Source organism: Mustelus asterias, chromosome 9 (genome assembly GCF_964213995.1).
Source record: "Mustelus asterias chromosome 9, sMusAst1.hap1.1, whole genome shotgun sequence".
NCBI classification, from domain to species: Eukaryota; Metazoa; Chordata; class Chondrichthyes; order Carcharhiniformes; family Triakidae; genus Mustelus; species Mustelus asterias.
Window position 1 is genome coordinate 92,366,293 of NC_135809.1, and position 16,482 is coordinate 92,382,774.

A 16,482-nucleotide genomic window follows, 5' to 3' on the forward strand; every position below is an offset into this window, starting at 1 on the left:
CCATGCCTGTCCAGCATGAGTGGATAAAGACACCCCTACCGGGCCATTAGCTAAGTATAAATAGTTAAAATCTATGTTTATATACTTGTTATAGTAGATTTATAGGGGAAATACGCAATTAATTGTGATACAGTGTAGGCGTTTAAAGTTTTGTTACATTTTCCTAATAAAGATGCGATTTCATTTAAATGTAAAGTTTTTGTATCTGCCAATGAACTGAAGCAAGGATCTCGGTTAACAGCGCTCTCTTGTGATTTCATCGAATCCTACAGCACAGAAGGAAGCCATTCAGCCCATTGAGTCTGCACCGACCACAATTCAACCCAGGCCCTATCCCACAACCCCATTTACCCTAGCTAGTCCCCGTGACACTAAGGGGCAATTTATCATGGCCAAACCACCTAACCCTCACATCTTTGGAGCATTATCTATCATTGGAGCAGCCATGTCTCAGGCCTTGGCCAGCAGTGGTGTTGAAACTCATAGCTAATCCTCCTCACATGCAACTCCCCCCTCATCACATAACCGCTTCCAATTTACAGGCTGCAGATGGTGTACACCTCTTGATTTCCACCCTTTCTTTCATAGCAATACCTTTGTGTCTTTCTGCTTTAACCAAAAAATGTGACTTGATCAGAAGAATAAAGTCACAGAGGAAGAAGAGACCAATGACTAAAAATGCGCTATCAGCCATCAGATTAGATACACACACTGTGTGCACCTTAGATTATAGCTTAGAGGCTGGATCTGTACATGGAGGGACATTGGGCACATGTGGTGTGCAGACAGCTCCCCAGAGGTTTGTTCTGAAGGATTTGGATGGGGTGGCCTTCAGAAAAGGCTGATGGCTGTGCACACAGGAATGCTTGGTGCATCGGCAGACCTGAGAGAAAGCCTGCAGTCACTCCACTAGAGCTTAGAGGGTCCAGCATCAGCCTTGCACAAGACTTTGCACTGATCTTGCAGTCCATCCTTGCCAGGAAGGATGTGGTGGCCAACTTCAGTATCACACCTGTGGACTCAAACATGGTGCAGAGTCTGATATTTGATGTCTCCACTTCCATTGCATCAAAAGCAGAATTTACCCAATGTCTGGATGCTTCACTGGAAGCTCAGACTGAAATCATGCAAACTCCTATCGCCAGGCAACCTTAGGTTGCTGCCATTGTGACTGCAGATACCCGTCGTCAGAGAGGCTTTGCAGAGTCCCACAGTCCTGCAATCTGTCCTCCAACAGATTCATAGGATTGTTGAGCCATCTACCAGCACGCATGGTAGTTGCTCCACGGAGCAGGAACCCATCCTCTCTCAGGATGACTGCATTTGTACCCTGATCACTGCCACTTCACCAGTGCCCTTGTCTGTCAGCCAGCCCAGACCACTAGTGGTGCAGTCTGAAGCTGGGCCTTCTAAGCCCAGAGCAGCTCAAGGGCGTCGGGCAAGGCCCCCGCAGTGAGAGTCAGCAGCTTCCCACTAACCATGCTGGTGTAGCACTGTTTAGGAGCATTAAAGAACATAAGAACTAGGAGCAGGAGTAGGCCATCTGGCCCCTTGAGCCTGCTCCGCCATTCAATAAGATCATGGCTGATCTTTTTGTGGACTCAGCTCCACTTACCCACCTGCTCACCATAACTCTTAATTTCTTTACTGTTCAAAAATTTTTCTATCCTTGCCTTAAATACATTTGATGAGGTAGTCTCAACTGCTTCACTGGGCAGGGAATTCCACAGATCTGTTGGAGTAAAAGTTAGACGCTGCCAGAGGGAATCCCGAAATTAGAAGATACAAGATGGTTACCTGGCACAAAATGGATTCTGTGGAAAGACATTAGGGTGTGTTGACTTAGGCATAGACATTGCACAACGAACTAAATTCTGTTATTGTCTAATTACTACAGGAAATAAACCAGACCTTGAGGTCCAGATGATCACCTTAGCTTAAGATAAAGCAGAACCAAAACAATGAGTTTTGTTAACGAGATCAGTCATTGATAGGGGGGCACAATCGGCTAACGATGTGATAACTGCTAATGTCTGTACTTGTCGACTCTTCGAAATGTATAAAAGAAGCTCAGCTGCCATTTTAAAATTGAGAAGGTGATTGCGAGCACTGCGGAGAGTCCAGCGCCTCTCCCAAAGCTTTGTCCGATAAACTGCATGTTGAATCTTTAAATCTGACTCCGAGTGGTGATTTTCCCACAACAGATTCACAACCCTTTGTGTGAAGAAGTTCCTCCTCAACTCAGTCCTAAATCTGCTTCCCCTTATTTTGAGGCTATGCCCCCTAGTTCTAGTTTCACCCGCCAGTGGAAACAAGTTCCTTGCTTCTATCTTATCTATTCCCTTCATAATCTTATATGTTTCTATAAGATCTCCCCTCATTCTTCTGAATTCCAATGAGCATAGCCCCAGTCTACTCAGTCTCTCCTCATAAGCCAACCCTTTCAACTCCGGAATCAACCTAGTGAATCTCCACTGCACCCCCTCCAGTGCCAGCATATCCTTTCTCAAGTAAGGAGACCAAAACTGTACCCAGTACTCCAGGTGTGGCCTCACCAGCACCTTATACAACTGCAACATAATCTCGCTGTTTTTAAACTCCATCCCTCTAGCAATGAAGGACAAAATTCCATTTGCCTTCTTAATTACCTGCTGCACCTGCAAGCCAACTCCTTGAGATTCCTGCACAAGGACACCCAGGTCCCTCTGCACAGCAGCATGCTGCAATTTTTTACCATTTAAATAATTGCAGTGCTGCCCTCCTCGGTGTGTGGGGCTAGAGGTGTGATGCTCACGGAGATGGGCTGGACATCTCCAGGGTCTCCTGGGTGGAAGGTCCCAGGCTGCACTCCTGCTGATCCTCTTTCCTTCGATTCTCAGGAGCTCCTAGGTTCCTCCATGGGATAGAGGGGCAGCTGGCATGAGATCCAGAAGCACTGACACTTGTGGATTCCCACTAGTACCTGCACCGTGCAGTCGAAGCCCTGCACCATGGAGCTCATGCTCTCTGCCATGGAGGTTATGTGCTGAACAATGGAGCAGACATCCATTCCCATGGAGTCCACATCCTGCGTCAAGATTTTCACTGGGACACCACCCTCGCAGTGTTGGCCTCATTATGTTAGAGTGACAGCACCATCTCCTCAGACAGAAGATGATGGGACTCCTTCAATCAGCCTCCCAGTCTGAGGAGGGATGCTGTCATCTCTTTCTGATGTTTGTGTCTCTGCCTTTGTAGTTATGGCAGCTCTGGACTACTTTTCCTCTCCCTCCCTTCTCATAGCTGCATCTCATCTCAGACAGTTTAACTCTTCCTTTCTACTTCTTTGCAAAGCCACATCCCTTTCTTAATTGCTTCTCCCAGATCCTCGGGAGGTGGTGGGGGGGGGGGGGGGGGGGGGGGAAGAGTCTTTAAAAGTGGCACTGTGGAAGCTAAATGTTCAGATTGAAGTTTCATAATTTGGAAGTTAAATTGTGCGGAAGTTAAAGTGTTCAAATTAAAAATTTCATGCTTTCTCTGTACAGTAGTGGAAAATGTTTATCAGCTTATTGACCTTCAAAAGGAATCAGTCTCTGCTATTTTTTCGTAGGCCCCATAACATTTTCCTTTCTCGTCCTTCACCAGAGGGTGAGCAAGACCAGATTTTTCCATAACAAATACCAAAGGCAAGATATGGGGATATGCTATGCAAATGAAGGATTAGCAGAGGTCAATTTATTATCGAATGAGAAAGGGCGAAAAGCTGGGATTTAATTGGTAAATATGTACGTCAATAAAAGATGTGAAAAATCTCTTGTTCCTGATTTGCTGTAATTGACTATAACTGCTGAGCTGTTTCTCTGTAACCTCAGAACTGCTCCGGCCACCCCGTGTTGGCCGTAGAGAGTTCTCCTTGTGCACAAGTAATTAAAGACCTTGCATTGGATGCATGGTGTCCAGCACTGTTTGTGTAAAGAGGTGACTGAGTGCCTTTAGATTGCTGTTACCCAAGAAAACTTTGACAGCACAATGAACCACCCAGTTGACAAGTCCATGTGCGGAGACAAGTTTTCTAATTGGCTGTGTCTCCCCATTCTTCTGCTGCAATCTTCAGCCTACACTTGACTTTTTAAATTTACAAATGCTGCCAGCGTAGCCCACTTATTTTACACAGCGTTTGCAGTACAGAACAATGCATTTTTAATGAGTTCACTCTTCAGATTATGATTAAGGCTGCAGAAGATGGCTGCCAAATGAGTCCCAGCTCAGGGCACTAGCCAGATCGCAAAACCTGAGACCATTATCAGATATCCAGAAGGAACCAGTGTCATTTTTAAAAGCACAGATTGTTATCAGTGTACAGCAACAGGAATCCAGGTCACTCATGCGATGACACTGGAGATGTGGCACAGAAACAGGCCACTCAGCAAGAAGTCTATGCTAGCATTTATGCTCCACTCAACCTTCCCGCCAACTTTCCTTCTTTAAATCTGTCAGTGTAGCCCTCTATTTCCTTTTCCTTTGTATTCTTATCTAGCCTCCCCTTCATTGTATCTGAACTAGTCACACCTGCCACTCCTCTGTGGCGCTAAATGCCACATTCTCAAAATGCTTTGGGTAAAAGTAAACCTAATCTTAATCTCAGGAACATTCATCAAAAGGGTAAGATGCGTTGAAGTGATCTTTAAAAGAAACCCTTCCTTGGTTGCCATGGTGTAAAAATATTTCTATTTTCTGAGCCATGTTTATGTCACCTGAAGAATTCCAGCAGATCTAGTGAGGGTGGGAAGTTTTGGTGTTGAACATTATGGAAGTGCTAATCTTGTGTTCTGTCTTTTGGTTGGACATTGGAATAATGGACATGATTTTACCAGCTTGACTCGCTGGCCAATCAGCATGGCGAGCCGGGAGGCTAGCTTACAAAGCCAAAAATCACCAAGCCAATTTACATGGAACTGATTACATTTAAATGTAGTTACTGGGTTTGGCATGGCTGCTTCCGCCCTCCAGGATGCTTTCTACCCCGTGGGGGAGACGTCACACCGGCGAGAATCACTCCTGCTCTGCAGGAGCTGGGACCAACCACCAGGGCCAGGCCGGGAGAGGGGATTGGAGGCCATTGAAGGCCCCGGGTGGTTGGGGGCATGGCTGGGCAGTGCTCATTGGGCTGTGCCAGCCTGGCAGTTGGGATGGAGTGTGAGTGGGGGTGGGGCTATGATGGGGGTGGGGGTTTGCACAATGACAGGGGGGTTATGTGGGGGGGCCTATGCAAGGTGGGTGGTTATACAAGGGGGGATCGTGTCGTGGGGGGGCTATGCAAGTGGGGGGGGGGGTCTTGCAGCGGTGAGTCAGGGAAGGGGGTTGTGATGTGGGGGGGAGATGTTGGGAGTCCGCCACGGGACCTATCGAGGGTCCTGATGCCCCAATGTCGGCGTTGCTTGCTGGTGTAGTTGGCGACAATGCCACCGATGATGAGGCGGGTGATCCGATATCCGTGAGGAGGTTGGGGGAGGTCTTCCAGATGGGGGCGCCTTGCGCACTTAGTCTCTATCCCCCTGCTGGCGTAAACCTCCCAGCTGTCAGAAAAACTGACAGAGTGCCGGAAGAGTGCGGTGCCAAGCTCGCCGAAGAAACCGGTGTGGAGAACTCCCGTTCTCACGCTGTTATGACACTCAGGCTGGAATGTTACCACCGTTCACGCCAGCAGTACTTTCCCATCCTGCTGCAGTGAACAGATATTTAGCTGGCCGCCAAGTTCTCCGACCTCGCTGCATCAGGAGCGTGGCGTGAATGGCGGGTAAGATCGCCAAAGAATTTTGGGGAAAATTCCACCCATTGTCTCCAGGCCTGCGTCCTTATTATTCTGCACCCCCTCCCCCCCACACCCTCATTTTCATGCTGACTGGGATATGGTTCCACAGACACCAGGCACCCTCCATTCTTTATCCAGATGGCCATTATGTACAAGTGGGTGTCAGAAAGGCTGTTTGACCTGAGTGTTTCTTTGCCTCACATACAGATATTCCCGTTGGAACAATGCGAAAATCCAAAGTGGGGACCTTGGCTACTTTGCTCTTTCCCAGCCCAAACGTTGAGGTAGTTGTGCAGGCCAGTTTCGAGGCAAGGAGTTTACAGGATTTTTTTTAAAAATGGAAGAATCGATGAACTGGTGGGATTTGATTCCCCGGGACAGATCACGGACCAAGCTCTGACTAAGCAGTACTTTTCCTTTTTGTTAGCTCTCATCGGCACAAAAATGAAAGGCTTTAAGGCCAAGATATTGGCCGTGCTTCCCAAGATGTGCAGAAAACTTAGAAAAGTCGAATGAACATGCTGAGAAATGTAAATGGTAAATCAGGCATATGTATGCTGATGTCATGTACAGAAGCTACACCGTTAGGTGTAATCAGGACAGGAATGAAATCGAGGTAAGTGCACATGACTGAGGAATATGATGTAATGAGCCAAGCCAAATAATTGCCCGCAATTGGTGTTGAGGCAGTGGATAGGGGAACTCTCCTTTTCATGTAAAGGATGCTGGATCCCTCTGTACCTTTCCCTTTCTGTGCCATGCTGCCATCTCATGACCACATTTGTAGTTTACTGCACTGTGCACAGACCAGATCCCTGGTTTATAGTTACTATGGAGAAATGAATGCACTGTAGTAGTGGAATGATATATGGAATGTACCAGTAAAAGGAATCCTGTAAAGGGATAATTAATTTATTAATTGTTGCAACCAGTGTCTCTCGAAGGTTTCACATGTAGGCTGATAACATGCGCAGAACTCAGAACCCAGTGAGGCTAGGAATAGGGAGATAGTACAATTGAACGCTTGGCTAAAGGACTGGTCCAGGAGGGAGGGCTTCATATTCCTGGATCACTGGGAAGTTTTCAAGAGAGGAGGGCACCTGTACAAGAAGGATGGGTCACAACTAAATTGGAAGGGCACGAATATCCTGGCTGGGAGTTTTGCTAGTGCAGTTCGGGTGGGTTTAAACTAATATGGTAGGGGGGGTGGGGATCAAAAAATTATGTCTACAAGTGTAGAGGCTGGGGACGAGCTTGGGGCCAGGGCAAGGCTGGCAAAGAAGAAGAGCACTCTGGGGGAGGATGACCTCACTGGGCTTGGAGGTCTGGAGTGCATCTACTTCAATGCAAGGAGCGTAGCAGGTAAAAGACAGATGAACTTAGGGCCTTAATGCTTACGAGGAATTTGGATGTGGGTTGCGGTGACAGAGACTTGGTTGAAAGAGGGACAGGACTGGCAACTGAATATTCCGGGGTACAAGTGTTTTAGGCGAGACAGAGGAGGGGCCAAAAGAGGTGGGGGAGTAGCAGTATTAGTTAGAGAGCATATTACAGCGGTGCAGAGGGAGGACAATTTAGGCAGAAATTGGCAGCTGTTGATTGGGAGAGGCTGTTTGAGGGTAAATCCACATCTGGCATGTGGGAGTCCTTTAAGGAACAGTTGTTAGGGCTGCAGGATAGGCATGTGCCTGTAAAAAAGAAGGATAGGAAGGGTAGGATTCGAGAACTGTGGATAACCAGGGAAATTGAGGGACTGGTCAAAAAGAAAAGAGAGGCGTACGTTAGGTCCAGGCAGCTAAAAATGGAGGGAGCTCTGGAGGAATACAAAGAAAGTAGGAAAGAACTCAAACGAGGAATTAGAAGGGCAAAAAGGGGTCACAAAATGTCCTTGGCAGACAGGATTAAGGAGAATCCCAAGGCATTTTATTCATACGTGAGGAACAAAAGGGTTGTCAGGGAAAAAATCGGACCTCTCAGGGACAAAAGTGGGGAATTATGCTTAGAGCCCAAAGAAGTAGGGGAGATCATAGAATCATAGAATCCTACACTGCAGAAAGAGGCCATTCGGCCCATCGAGTCTGCACCGACCACAATCCCACCCAGGCCCTTTTCCCCATATCCCTCCATATTTACCCACTAATCCCTCTAACCTATGCATCCCGGGACACTAAGGGGCAATTTAGAATGGCCAATCAACCTAGCCCGCACATCTTTGGACTGTGGGAGGAAACTGGAGCACCCGGAGGAAACCCACGCAGACACAGGGAGAATGTGCAAACTCCACACAGACAGTGACCTGAGCCGGGATTTGAACCCAGGTCCCTGGAGCTGTGAAGCAGCAGTGGTAACCACTGTGCTACCGTGCCGCCCTAAATGAATACTTTGCATCGGTATTCACAATGGAGAGGGATGTGTTGACTGGGAGTGTCTCGGAGGGGAGTGTTGACCCGTTAGAGAAAATCTCCATTACAAGGGAGGAAGTGTTAGGTTTTTTAGGGAATATAAAGACTGACAAATCCCCAGGGCCTGATGGAATCTATCCAAGGCTGCTCAGGGAGACAAGAGATGAAATCGCTGGGCCTCTGAAGCAAATCTTTGTCTTGTCACTGGACACAGGTGAGGTCCCAGAGGATTGGAGGATAGCTAATGTGGTCCCGTTATTTAAGAAGGGTAGGAAGGATAACCCGGGAAATTATAGGCCAGTGAGCTTGACGTCCGTGGTAGGGAAGTTGTTGGAGAGGATTCTTAGAGATAGGATGTATGCGCATTTAGAAAGGAATAAACTCACTAACGATAGTCAGCATGGTTTTGTGAGAGGGAGGTCATGCCTCACTAACCTGGTGGAGTTTTTGAAGAAGTGACTAGAATGGTTGACGAGGGAAGGGCCGTGGATGTCGTCTATATGGACTTTAGTAAAGCGTTTGACAAAGTCCCTCATGGTAGGTTGGTGCAAAAGGTTGGATCTCATGGGATAAAGGGGGAGGTGGCTAGATGGGTGGAGAACTGGCTTGGTCACAGAACTCAAACGACAGAAGACAGAGGGTGGTAGTGGAAGGGTCTTTTTCCGGCTGGATGCCGGTGACTAGTGGTGTTCCGCAGGGCTCTGTATTGGGACCTCTGCTGTTTGGGATTTATATAAACGATCTGGAAGAAGGTGTAACTGGGGTGATCAGTAAGTTTGCGGACGACACGAAAATGGCTGGACTTGCAGATAGTGAGGAACATTGTCAGAGGCTACAGAAGGATATAGATAGGCTTTGGGCAAAGAAATGGCAGATGGAGTTCAATCCAGATAAATGTGAAGTGATGCATTTTGGTAGAACTAACGTAGGGGGGAGCTATACGATAAATGGCAGAACCATAAAGGGTGTAGATACGCAGAGGGACCTGGGTGTGCAAGTCCACAGATCCTTGAAGGTGACGTCACAGGTGGAGAACGTCGTGAATAAGGCATATGGCATGCTTGCCTTTTTAGGATGGGGCATAGAGTATAAAAGTTGGGGTCTGATGTTGCAGTTGTATAGAACGTTGGTTCGGCCGCATTTGGAATACTGCGCCCAGTTCTGGTCGCCACACTACCAGAAGGACGTGGAGGCTTTAGCGAGAGTGCAGAGGAGGTTTACCAGGATGTTGCCTGGTATGGAAGGGCTTAGTTATGAGGAGAGATTGGGTAAACTGGGTTGTTCTCATTGGAAAGACGGAGGATGAGGGGAGACCTAATAGAGGTGTATAAAATTATGAAAGGCATAGATAGCGTGAAAGGTGGGAAGCTTTTTCCCAGGTCGGTGGTGACGTTCTCGAGGGGTCATAGGTTCAAGGTGAGGGTGGGAGGTTTAACACGGATATCAGAAGGACGTATTTTACACAGAGGGTGGTGGGGACCTGGAATGCGCTGCTGGGCAAGGTGGTGGAGGCGCACACACTGGGAACGTTTAAGACTTATCTAGATAGCCACATGAACGGAGTGGGAATGGAGGGATACAAAAGAATGGTCTAGTTTGGACCAGGGAGCGGCGCGGGCTTGGAGGGCCGAAGGGCCTGTTCCTGTGCTGTATTGTTCTTTGTTCTTTTGTTTTGTATATATTCTTTCAGAGGATGTGGGTGTTGCTGGTTGGGCCAGCATTTGTTGCCCATCCCTAGTTGCCATTTGGAAGGTGGTGGTGAGCTGCTTTCTGGAATCGCTGCAGTCCATGCAGTATAGGAACACTTGTATAGATTTCCAGCGTTGGGTACACTCAGGACAGGAATGAACAGGGAGGATGTGAGTTAGGAGCACTTGCTTGGCGAAGAGGGTGTAATGACCTAGGCTGAATATATAGGTCAGCTCTGGAGCGTATATACCGGATTCTGTTACTTCACCTCAGAACTATCACCTTTCCTTGTAGTTTTGGAGCAGGGGATGTGTGGGCTATGAAGGTCACAGTTGCACTGTGGTTTTCCTTTGTTAATTGTTGCGTAAGTGGTGTATGTCTCTTTAAGACAGTGGAGCAAAAGTGGATCACCTGACTTGAGAGACCAATGGGAACTCAGAGTGAGTGATCACCCCAGAGGGTGGAGTCCTCTCTGGGTTAGATCTGGCAGCCATGTAGTAGACATGTAGCCGAGGGCTGCAACCTCCTGTACATTAGTTGCTCATTACCGGTAAATACCTTTAGCCCCGAACAAAGTCTGAAGCCTCCTGAGTGTGCCGCACTATTACACTAACGATAAAAAAATCACTGAAAATCTTTGAAACCTCAATGTCCCCGCATTACAAATTAAATGGGAAAAAATATACTTTTAAAACTCAGGCTTTCAGTTTCTGGTTTTCATTTCAGGAATAACGAGACAGCTTTCTCAAAACCTGCGGACTTCAAACAGTTGGATTCGAATGAATGCTGGGGGTAAGATAGCCCTAGTGCCCTCTCTTTGAGTGGACAGAAGTTTGAAGATGGCATACAATGTGGGAAAATGTGACCTTATCCACTCTGCAGGGAAGAAAAAGAAAAGCAATATACTATTTAAAGGGAGAGAGGGCCGCAAACTCTGTGGTATAGAAGGATCCAGGTATCCTTGATGCACTATCAATCATGAGACGAGGACTCCAGAGAGTGAGTGAAATAACAGGCTTTTATTCGCAAAGAACAGGAGCACACCCTTGTAGCTGACCTGGCCCAGACTGAGGCGAGGGGGAGGAACCATCACCTTTATACCTCGCTCTGGTGGAAAGGGAGGAGTCTCAGGTGGAAAGGGAGGAGTCTCGGACCAGGTGCAGCATGGGTGTGTCCAGGCATTCACATGTAGTTACAGTGGTTCACCACAATCCTTTACATGAAAAGATTGGCATATGCAGGTACATCACGTAATTAGGGAGACAAATGAGAATGTTGCTGTTTAATGCAAGGGGAATCAAATATAAAAGTAATAACAAAGCTCTGACAAAGAACCAAAAGGACTCAAGACATTGGCTGGAATTTTACCGCCCTGCCCGCCACGGAAATCGGAGCGGGCGAGGGGCGGACAATGGGAAGGTCTGTTGACCTCGGGCGGGATTTTACAGTTTCAGAATGAGCAAGGCTGTAAAATCCCACCCATTAACTCTGCTTTCTCTCCTTACAGATGCTACCAGACCTGCTGAATTTTTCCAACATCCTCTGTTCTTGTTTCAGATTCCAGCATGCGCAGTATTTTGCTTATTTTAGTGTTTAAATTCACTGCCATTTCTCTTCCAAGGAGTGCCTTCCTTGAAGAAGTGCTGCTCTTCTCTGCAACTGGATTTCTGTTTGTCTCTTGATTGCTTTCCTTTTCCCTCCTGCTGTTTGACAAGGTGTTTACTAAACCTCGCTTCCACAGCCGCATTGCTATCCTCTGTGACTGTCTCTGTCTTTGACTCACCCAGTAAGAGTTTTAACAACACCAGGTGAAAGTCCAACAGCTTTATTTGGTAGCAAATGCCATTAGCTTTCGGAGCGCTGCTCCTTCGTCAGATGGAGTGGAAATCTGCTCTCAAACAGGGCAAGAAGTCTCACAACACCAGGTTAAAGTCCAACAGGTTTATTTGGTAGCAAATACCATAAGCTTTCGGAGCACTGCTCCTTCGTCAGATGGAGTGGACAGGGCATACAGAGACACAAAATCAAGTTACAGAATACTGATTAGAATGCGAATCTCTACAGCCAACCAGGTCTTAAAGATACAGACAATGTGAGTGGAGGGAGCATTAAGCACTCCACTCACTCCCTCCACTCACATTGTCTGTATCTTTAAGACCTGGTTGGCTGTAGAGATTCGCATTCTAATCAGTATTCTGTAACTTGATTTTGTATCTCTGTGCCCTGTTTGAAAGCAGATTTCCACTCCATCTGACGAAGGAGCAGTGCTCCGAAAGCTAATGGCATTTGCTACCAAATAAACCTGTTGGACTTTAACCTGGTGTTGTTAAAACTCTTACTGTGTTCACCCCAGTCCAATGCCGGCATCTCCACATTTTGACTCACAGGGATTCCAACTCAAGTTTTACCCCTCATGTTTTGAATCCACCCAGGATTACAGGCATCTCTGGGAACTGTCGGCGTGACATCAGCTTTTTTCTCTGCTCCTCTCACCCACTCCAACTTGTCTCATTCTGAACTTGCTGCTCTTATTCTCTTAGGTCCAACTCTGACCTGGCTGTCCAACCTACTGTTGTCTGGTGCACTGATTTCCCCCCCCGCCTCCCTTGCAGGGGCTGAGCACCAACTCTCAGACATTTCCTCCTACTTCCCCCCTGGACCACAACCCCACCACCAAACATCAAGCCATTGTTTCCAGGACTGTCACTGACTTCACCGCCTCTGGAGATCTTCCCTCCATAGCCTCCAACCTCATTGTCTCCTAACACCAAACAGTCCATTTCTACCTACGTCCCAAATTCCATATGCAGGGCTGCCCTGGTAGACCCTCTCCTTCCCCACTGAACTCATTTCTTCCTACCTTGACTCCATTCTCTTTCCCCTTGTCCAGTCTCTTCCCACCTACATTTGCGATTCCTCTGATGCCCTACGTTACATTGAGAATTTCCAGTTTCCCGGCCCAGACCACCTCCTCTTCACTCTGAATGCCCATTTCCAATACACTTCCATCCCCCACCAGGGCAGTACGAGGACTCTCCTTTCTTCCTTGAACAGAGGCCCGAACAATCCCACCCACCACCGCTCTCCTCCCCAAGATTGAACTTGTTCAGTCACTAAATAATTTCTCCTTTAACTTGTCTCACTTCCTGCAAATAGAAGGTGTGGCTATGAGTACAACATGAGTCCCAGTGATGCCTGTCCTTTGTGGGGTATGTGGAACACCCCTTGTTCCAGTCCTACTCAGGCCCCCTCCCAACTCTTTTTCAGTTACATCGATGACTGTATTGATGCCACGTCATGCTCTCACCTGGACCTGTAAAACCTATCAGTTTTGCTTCCAATTCCCACCCCTCACATGGTCCATCTCTGATACATCCCTTCCCTTCCTTGACCTCTCTGTCTCCATTTCTGATGATAGACTGACCACCAATATTCATTACAAGCCTACCGACTCCCACAACGACGGCTCCTTGAGTATAGCTCCTCACATACCTCCCCCCCCCATCCTGCAAAGGCTCCATCCCAATCTCCCAGTTTTCCGTCGCATCTGTTCTGATGATGGCACCTTTGAAAATGGTGCTTCTGACATGTCTGCCTTTTTCCTTAACCAAGGTTTCTCCCACCTTGACAAGGTGCCCTACTAGAACTCCAGCACGTCTTCTCTCACCCCTTCCCCTCCTTCCCAGAACTATGATGGGGTTCCCCTTGTCCTCATATTTCTCCCAACCAGCCTGTGCATTCAAAGGAAACCCCCCCTCACTGTCAGCATTCCGTTCCCTCCGTGATACCCTGATCCACTCCTCTGTTGCGCCCAGCATCCCCTTCCCAAGGCAACTTCCCTTGCAATCGCAAAAGGTGCAACACTCTCCCGTTTACTCCTCCCTGCGCACCGTTAAGGCCCCAGGGACTGCTTTCAAGTTAAGCACGTTTCACTTGCACTTCCTTCAATTTGGCCCATTGTATTCGCTGCTCTGTGTGGTCTCCTCTACATTAAACACAGATTGCGTGGCTGCTTTGCCGAATATCTTCACTCAGTCTGCAAACATGGATGTCCAAAGATGTTCGGGTTAGGTTGATTGTCCATGCTACATTGTCCCTCAGTGTCAGGGGGATTAGGACTGTAAATATGTGGGGTTATGGGGGTGGGACCTGGGTGGGATTGTCGTCGGTGCAGACTTGATGGGCCAATTGGCCTTCTTCTGCACTGTAGATTCTATGATTCTATGGCCCCCAACCACCCTGTTGCTTGTCATTTTAACTCAGCACCTTGCCCACTTGTCCATCCTTTCTCCGTCCTTACTGCAATGCTGCAGTGAAGCCCGGTGCAAGCGGGAGGAGCAGCATCTCATCTTGCAGCTGGGCACGGTGCAGCCTTCGGGACTCAGCATTGAGTTGGGCAGCTTTAGATTGTCCTCCATCTTAAACCCCTTTTAAAAAATATCCCACATATGTATTATCTCAATGCTACACACCCCCTCCACCCACCCCCCAACTTCCCCACTTCCCCATACCATGCCAGCTGCTTTTTGCTCTTAAAGTTTCTTCTTTACAATACAACTACAGCTACACAATAATAATCTAATCTCCCTCTCTTCAGATTCCAGCACCCACAGTATTTTGCTTATAAAAGTAACAAAGTCTTGCTACGGTTGTGCAGGTTGTTGATGAGACCACATCTCTGTATAGTTTTGGTCTCCTTAATTAAGAAAAGATTCAATTGCACTGGAAGCAGATTCACTGCACTGATTCCCGGGGTTGAAGGGGCTGCCTAATGAGGATAGGTTGCACAGGCTGGACTTGTATCCATTGGAGTTTAGAAGAATGAGAGTGGATCCTGTTGAAATATTGAAAAGTTTTAACAGGATTAGACAGAGTAGATGCAGGAAGGAAGTTCCTGATGGTGGGAGGGTCCAGAACCAAGGTTCATGGTTTGAAGATAAGGGGTAAACCTTTTAGGACTGAGAAGAGGAGAAATTTCTTCACCCAGAGAATGGTGAGCCTGTGGAATTCACTACCACAGAAAGCAGTTGAGGCCAAAACATTGCATGTTTCAAAAAACATAGAATTCAAATGTTTTCAAGATGGAGTTAGATATAGCTCTTGGGGCTTAAGGATCATAGGATATGGGGAGAAGGTGGGATCAGGCTCTTGAGTTGGATGATGATAATAATCACAAGGGAAGGTGCAACAGGTTGAAGGGTCGAATGGCCACCTCCTGCTTCTATTTTATACCTTTGTGTGAAGCACATAAAATCTGAGGGAACTTGACAGGGTGGATGCTCAAGGGATGGTTCCACTAGTGGGAGAGACTAGAAGTAGGAAACACAGTTTAAAAATAAAGGATCTTCCATTTAGGATGGAGATGCGTTGAATTTTTTCTCTCAGCCGGTATAGTATGTGGAATTCTCTTCCCCAGAGAGCCATGGGGGCAGGATCGTTGAATATTTTTAAGGCTGAGATGGATAAGTTCTTGATTAACAAGGAAGCCAAAGGCTATAGGGAGTAGGGAGGAAAGTAGAGTTGAGGTGACAATTAGATCAACTGTGATCTTATCAAATGATGGTGCAGACTCGATGGGCTGAACAGCCTACTCCTGTTCTTCATTCTTATATTTGTAAGTTTAGATTGCCATTGAGAGAATCTCTTCGGTTGTGCTTCAGGATTCATCTTTTCCCTTTTCCCCTGAGTCCTGATGGGTTACAGTTTCAGGAATATCTGGTGCTTCCAATCCCAAACCCAAACGGATATTTCTCATGTGAGAGACTTGAGAGTGTGCGTAAGTTGGCAATTAAACTGTAGGGGGTTTGAGTTAAACCCCAATCTCAGTCCAAGTCTGCACTTCCCTTGGCTGAGGTTTTCCTTCCTTAATCAAATCACGATCATGTTGGCACAAGGAAGATGTTATTAATCCTGCCCTATTTTGTGTATCTTTTAGCAATATGAAGAATCATAGAAACCCTACAGTGCAGAAGGAGGCCATTCGGCCCATCGAGTCTGCACCGACCACAATCCCACCCAGGCCCTACCCCCACATATTTACCCGCTAATCCCTCTAACCTACGCATCTCAGGACTCTAAGGGGCAATTTTTAACCTGGCCAATCAACCTAACCCGCACATCTTTGGACTGTGGGAGGAAACCAGAGCACCCAGAGGAAACCCACGCAGACACGAGGAGAATGTGCAAACTCCACACAGACAGTGACCCGAGCCAGGAATCGAACCCAGGACCCTGGAGCTGTGAAGCAGCAATGCTAACCACTGTGCTACCGTGCCGCCCATGACACTTTGTTCCAGATCGCAGTGATATTGCTTCATTAGAGAGTCCCTGTTTGAAGGATAAGATTGATGGCCTTTGATTCTAAATTAGAATTTGCTATACGGAAAGAAATGGGTCATCTGATGAAAGTTTTCTGGAATTAGACAAATCCAATCTGCCATGTTTCCTCATGACCAGCAGGTGGCATCACCAACCTTCATATCGTCAGTGGCATCCTTCCTTCTGCATAAGCTGGTGGACATGCAGCAAATCAACTTCCTTGGGATGGGGTCGCTTCACATGGGGCACTTCAGCTGATGGTTGAAGAGACTGATCTGTGAG